This window comes from Pezoporus occidentalis, unplaced genomic scaffold (assembly GCF_034315485.1).
Source record: "Pezoporus occidentalis ecotype Australia unplaced genomic scaffold, CSIRO_AGI_Poc_V1 ctg44, whole genome shotgun sequence".
Classification (NCBI taxonomy): domain Eukaryota; kingdom Metazoa; phylum Chordata; class Aves; order Psittaciformes; family Psittacidae; genus Pezoporus; species Pezoporus occidentalis.
The window spans coordinates 253,170-259,641 of record NW_026915769.1 but is presented as its reverse complement, the minus strand read 5'-3'; the positions used below and the strand labels follow the sequence as shown (position 1 = coordinate 259,641).

The 6,472-nt window shown below is 47.5% G+C and overlaps 1 long non-coding RNA gene across 1 annotated transcript; it reads left to right on the top strand.

The window, feature by feature from the left end:
- Positions 1-228: 228 nt before the first annotated feature.
- On the top strand, positions 229-6,472 carry LOC134172053 (uncharacterized). The gene is made up of 5 exons (XR_009967813.1): positions 229-287; positions 2,201-2,258; positions 3,558-3,620; positions 5,988-6,155; positions 6,388-6,472. It is a non-coding gene; the product is annotated as an uncharacterized LOC134172053 (long non-coding RNA).

Genomic DNA, 6,472 nt, shown 5'->3' with positions numbered 1-6,472 from the left:
GATGCCTAGGGAACTAGCTAGGTACTGGGAGGACAATGACCTGGCTTTGGGTGGCTGTCCAAAGCTTTGCTATTCAAATGTCATGGGAGCACCGTACCTGGCTTCCCCTCGCTCCCCACCCCTCGTCTCTTTCTCACCAGCCTTGAGAACGGATTTTGTGACATCCCCACCCGGGTGGGTGTCCCCACCACGGTGGTTGCACTGGGGACAAAATGACAATGTAGAACATAAGTACTGACATGCCGTGACTCCACGGGCAGTGGTGATGTTGATAGAGGCAGACTTCTGTAAATACACGACAGACTTCAAATGCCAGGATGCTTCTTGAGCCCTAAATAAGCCTTGTTAGACTGCTGCTTTTGTTTTCCTGCAGCTGCAAATTTAACTCTTTGCAAAGACATCCTGTGATCTTTCACTTAGTTCAAAGCTGTGGTAGTTGTGTGTTTGCATCTCAGACACGCTGTCTTCCAAAAGCCTCAAAACGGCATAAAGCAAAGGTACGTGGTGGCTGCAGAAAAAGCAATGGGATAGAAAAAGGTATCTTGCTCGAGTTGCAAGCGGATGCAAAATGATAGTGCTGGGTTGCATTCGTGTGCTCTCTGGCAACGAGCAGCTGGGGGCAGTAAACACCGCTCAGATGAGCCGGAGCCACAGGTCCTACCTTTACAAGTGGCTGTCTCGGGGAGGAACAGCCATGGAAATTCATGCCAGGGGCATACAAGGTCTGTGTAAGTCTCCAGGCCGCAAACTAGACTTACGCAGGGTAAGAGTGAAGCCTAGCTTTCGTGTGAGATACAGAAAAGGGCAGGACCTGCTTAACCTATGTACAGTGCCAAGGAATGCATGGCTACCTGCTAGTCCCTCGATATGTGGCCTCCAGTGAAGATCCCCCAGCAGTGTAAGGTGTGTTACTCAACCACTGTTTGGAGTGGGACCACAGGGACACAGGCAGAGGCATCCCTCCACCGGCAGCAAGCGTCAGCCAGCTGGAATTTGCAGTTTTACATTGCAATGCATCAAGCTAAACTTCACAATAGTTTCTGAGGGCTTTTTCTGGGGCAGACTGTGCTTCCTCAGCAGTTTTGGAAAGGGCCACAGGGACTCTGACAGTGCTAAGCAGACGGGCGCACTGCTTGAAAGCCCTTTTCTGCTCTGCATTAGCACTTCAGTAGGGAAGGGCTGCAGGAGAGGTTTACCCACTGCAGCTCCTCAGGCCCAGCACAAGCGCTGTCTCTCTCATCTGCATATTTGGAGCTCTCTAACTTGCTTTCAGAATCGACTTCACACACCAGCTTGGTGCAAAAGAACTTTCAAAGGGTGCAGTTATGGTCCGTGGAAGCATCTGCACCAAGCATTTGCCAAAGCAGAGGTCAAGGCTGCTCTGCTTTCTGCAGATTGAGTGACAGCCCCTGAGATCACCTCAGGATGGCACCAGACATGATGGGGCATGTGGTACCATTATGCCTTCCCTGGCAAAATAGTCCAAGAAATCATTCATGTTGGCAGTATCTGCAGGAGTGAGCACATCAGCCAGGGCCTGTTCTCTGCCCCTGAGGTCAAACAAGAGTATGCAGATCCCAGCTCATGTCATCGGGGCTGACCTAGGTTTTTTTTTTCCCAGGACAGGGTGAGCTCACCAGTTCCACGGTCAGGACCAGCCCCAGGGCTGCCAGCTGGGAGAGGCCCTGGTGTCACAGGCCAAAACTGTGGCAGGGAACATGCTAACATAAAAAGCATGGAGGGCTGCATGTTGCTGCTTGAGGTCGTGCCCTGACCCTCTTCAGTTTGCTGCTGTAGAGGTCATCACTGGAAATAAGAGGAGCTGGCTGAAGTGATGCTCTGCTCATTTGAAAATGAGACAGAAGCTTAAACTCTTGTCCCTTCCCCCAGAAAACTGCCTGCCAGCCTATGCAGGCTGGCTGGGGAGAGCTTTCCTGTGCTACATGGCTGTGTGGTCTCACCTCTGCGCTGGCCATCTCTGCCTCTCCTCTCTGTTCGCTCCCTGAACAGATGGGAAACACAACAGGGGCATTGTGCACAGCAAGGCTCATCTCTCAAAGCCCAGAAAGATGGCAATTTTACAGTTCCATGCTATTTACAGAGGAGCTTGCCATGGCCTCCCTGCTGCACCAGGGTTGTGTTGTGTGATGTGGCTGAATCTAATACCTCCAGTTGAGCTGCATCTCTATGTAACCTGCAGGCTGAGTGGGCAGCCAGAGTTCAGAGCCTGGCCAAGCTGCTTCCCTGGGATGACAAAGGTGTGAGTCAGTTACAAGCTTGGTATAACCTACTTATTTATAAAGACTGTATACAAAGATTTTTTTTCCTCCTTGGCTAGGGCAGACACTTCCAGCAGGACAAAGCCTCTTTGCTTGGAACACAACAAGGTCCCCCAGCTCTGACAAGGCCTCGCTTCTCTTTCTTTATAGGATCCAGTCAGACAATTTGCAATCCATGGAGTTAGCAGTGAACTGCACATGCTCGTGTGCTCTTTCCAATTTGCAGTATATGCCTGAGGCAGAACAATAGCTGGAAGAGACAGGCTGTGAGCAAAATCGTATCGTAGTCACCTATGGCATGACCAAGAGGGAACCAAAACTCTCTCAAGTCTAAAAACCTCCAAAAAACCCTCACCCTTTCAGTTTCCACCTAACTCTAGAGGCATGAACATTCACTCTTGACTTTAGTTTTTCCTAAGTGCATGCTGCATCTGTGTAATCTGCATAGCCCAGTAGACCAAGTCTCTCCCCTGCTGTGTGCCAGGTATCGAAATGACATAACAGGGCAGGGTTTCAGACATGCCAAGGCCACATTCATTTGCCTAAATGTAGTCACGTAGTGCTATTTTAAGCACATTCGTCTACCCTGCCTAGCCTCTAACTGGCTGCTTTGTACATCCTACAATACCCAAAACACCCGTACGGGCCTGGCACGTCTGACACGCAACCCATCAGAGTCCCACACCCTTCTGGACTTGCAAGGAAGGACTGAGAGGGATATACACATATGCCTAAAATAGTACTAAACACTTCTGCTTCAGCAGCTAGATCCTTCCCACCACCAGCTTCAGCATTTCCCTGACTGGTCTGCACAGTCCTGCTGGTCCAGCTGCTAGTGGGGCTAATTTTCCATGTCAGTGCAATTTTAATTTGCCAGAGTTGCACCTGGTTAGGACTGATTATTTATTGTTTCAGCAAGAGCAGGACTTGATGAAATGTTCAAAGCTATATATAATGAAGTTCAGGATAACCTGGCACTCACAAGAGCATTAAGCAGTATAGAAATGCCAAAAGCAATATAGGATTGATAGTACATGGCTGGCTGCACCTTGTGATTACTTACAGATCGGGGACCTGAATCTTTATGGTGCTGCATCTTGTGTGGTCATTCATTATAGCATAAAATGGGTGTAAGCATTAGCAGTCAGCCTTGGAAGTACTTTATAGCCACTTTGCACTGGAATGAATGACTGTAAAAGCATGCTAACATTTGGTTCTTTAAATCTACTACTGCAGCAAGATCTTCCTACCTTAATGTTTGTGTTTTCTCACGATCAGGTTCCAAATAAATTTGCCTTTTGGAGGAAAACTGGCGATCTCTGGAGATGCCTGTACACACAGGTAAAGTGATAAACTTGCCTTGATGATTACACCATGAAAGTAGGCTTTGGTCACAACGTGCCCATCACGCAAAAAGTATTTCATTACGGAAACCAACTGTTGTTGGGGTAGAAAGAGAAATTAGACCTGTGGTCTAGGTAGGTTACAGCCAGTGAGACAGGGCAGCTCCATGGGTACCACAGTGCTCATCTTATGGTAGAGCTGCTCCATGGGTACCATGGTGCTTGTCCTATGGTAGGGCTGCTCCAAAAGGCTTTGACTTCTGAAACTTTGACATCAGCAGGAAGCAAAGGGAAAACAGGACAGGTAGGCAAGAGTGGCTTCCCCTTTTTTAACCTGCTCGTTAAAACTGACTTGTCCTGCTGGGGTATAAAACTCATTGGCAGTTACGTGCAGTGAGTTTGAGCACTAGGGTCCAGAGATTCAAATCCACCTCTAGACACAACACTGTCACCGTTACACATGTCAAACACCCTGGAAGTCAAGAAGACTTGAGGGCCCACTGGGGCACTGCCCAGCCTGCTCCAGGCCTTTGTGGAGCAGCAGGAGGGGAAGGTCCATGCACAGAGAAGTCTTCGTGCGTCCGGCAGCTTTTCAGGCACCTACCCAGTCCTTAGCTCCATCACTATGTTCTGCTGGTGTTGTGATTTTGCAATCAGCCAAGCAGGCAGGGCAAGAGATTATGGGGGTTATGGCAAGGAGCCCTGCAGAGGCCAGCCTCATTCCTTGGGGATGCAAATACAGAATATTGAAAGGAACATTAAAGGTCCGAACTCTTCTCCCTGCCCACTAAAATGGTGAAACTGGAAGAGGAGAAGGAGTACGAACTGCAGATTTTAACTGTTTGTTATCTTCTAATACAAGAACCCAGTTGTACACTGGGTTGTTGTCATGGTTTAACCCCCTATTATCTCCTGTTTTCTGGATGCAAATGTAACAGAGCGGTGCAATGTTAACGTGACAACTGAAACCTGTGGCCTGTGGTTCTCAGCTTTTCTCATTTCCTTTTTCTTTTTACTCTGCATTTCCTTCTCTCACCCTCAGTCATACAAGCACTTTGACAGTCTGTCAGGCTCAGACAAACCACTTGGGCTGCAGCAAACACAGTGCTTCCAGGTTACAACAGTGGCAACCACTTGGCTGTTACACACTATCACATCAAGCAGTGTGCTGAAACCCTCCCTGACCACCCTCTCCAGCTCCCTCTTTGTGCCACACATCCCCCCTTTATCCCAACAGTGCCTGCATGGGATCTGCGCAGCAGCGCCTTTGCTTTGGAGGAAAACTCCAAGCCAGAGCCCAGCAATGCCTCTAAATGTGTTCCTGGAGAAGGGTTACAGGAAATCTGGTAGGGCATATTTTCAGATTAAATAAGGCAAAACACTGAACAAGGGCAGTTTTTATGCTCTTCTCACTTTTTGTGATCTGAAAGTGAAACATATTACTGTTGTTGTGAATGATAATAAAAGTAGGTCCTAATGCAGCATCCCCTATGCAAATCAAGCCTACATTTGTCCCGTAAGTAGGACTCCTCTGCCCTGATTGATGCTGGAAGCGTGATTAAATCTTCTTCCAGCTTGAAATCTGTTTTCTGAGAGCCACTTCCCTCAAAAGAGTGAAGAACAGCAAAAGAGAGAGGGACAGAGGAGCAGCAGCCACTCTTCCCAGGTTCATTTACAGCAAAGCTCTTCTTGTGAATGGCAAAGACTCTTCACATTGAAGACCAAACAGCAAGGGAGCTCTGGATGTGTTTAAATAAAGCTAGGTTTAATTAGAGCTGTTCAAAAATTAAATGCAGAAAGAGAGTGTATTTATGTTTGCACTCAAAAATATATTAGATCCTCAGGCAGATCTAGGTCAGCACGGCTCGTCAAATTACTGGGAAGCGCAGTGTGTGGGAAAGTATTTGGTTTTCAGTGCGAGCGGTTTAACTCCTCCAAGTGCTGCAATACCCACACCCCCAACGCTGGCCTTTGGTATGGCAGTACAGCCAGCACCAAGAATCCAGGAATCTTGAATTATCGTTCATAAAACAGATTCCGGTTTGTTTTGCATTTTGGTTTGCCGCCTCTCTCCCTCCTTGTGTCTCATTTATAGCTACCACAATCCACCTTCCTGCATAGGCACAAGATCCAAAAACATTTTCCTTTTCTTTATTTGAAGCTTAGATTCTGTTATAAATCTGATTCAGTGTCATAGGTCTAGGAAAAACACTCAGTATCTGAGCCTTGAGATAAATCCCCATATACTGGCAACTCCAAGTTGCATTGCTAAGGTGTTGCATACTAAAAAGGAAAAAAGAAAAAAAAAGGTATTTTGTTTCCTAAGAAATACTCAGGCTTCTGATCAAGCCTCCTGCCTTTCAAGAGCCAGACTGCAGGTTTAGACTCTGCTTAGGGAAACCACGTCGCTTACCCCTGGATTACTATTTATGTAGGTTGCCTTGGTTCAGTGAGCCTGGGAGCAGCTGTGGCAGATGTTGCCCAAGTCTGCAGCATGGTGGCAATTAGGATGTGCCACAGATCACAGGACCGGGTAAGGCCAAGTATCTTCCACGGATGGGCTTTGGGATCAGCTGAGCCCGAGGTAAGGCCACGTAGCTACGGTGAGGCACAGGAGATTCATCCTATGGGTCTGAAAGGATCCTCCTTTGGTCTGTGGTCTGTGCTCTGATAAGGAATCAGGGCAACACTGTAGGTTCCAGGTGTGGTCAAAATTCCAGATTTTCACACCAAGGAATCGCAACATTTTCTATTTTATTTCATAGTGAATCAGCAGGAAGTCAACAGCAGTCTGCATTAATTTGGCCTCCTTTGAAATAAAACACTTCACTTACAGAAATGCTATCAAAC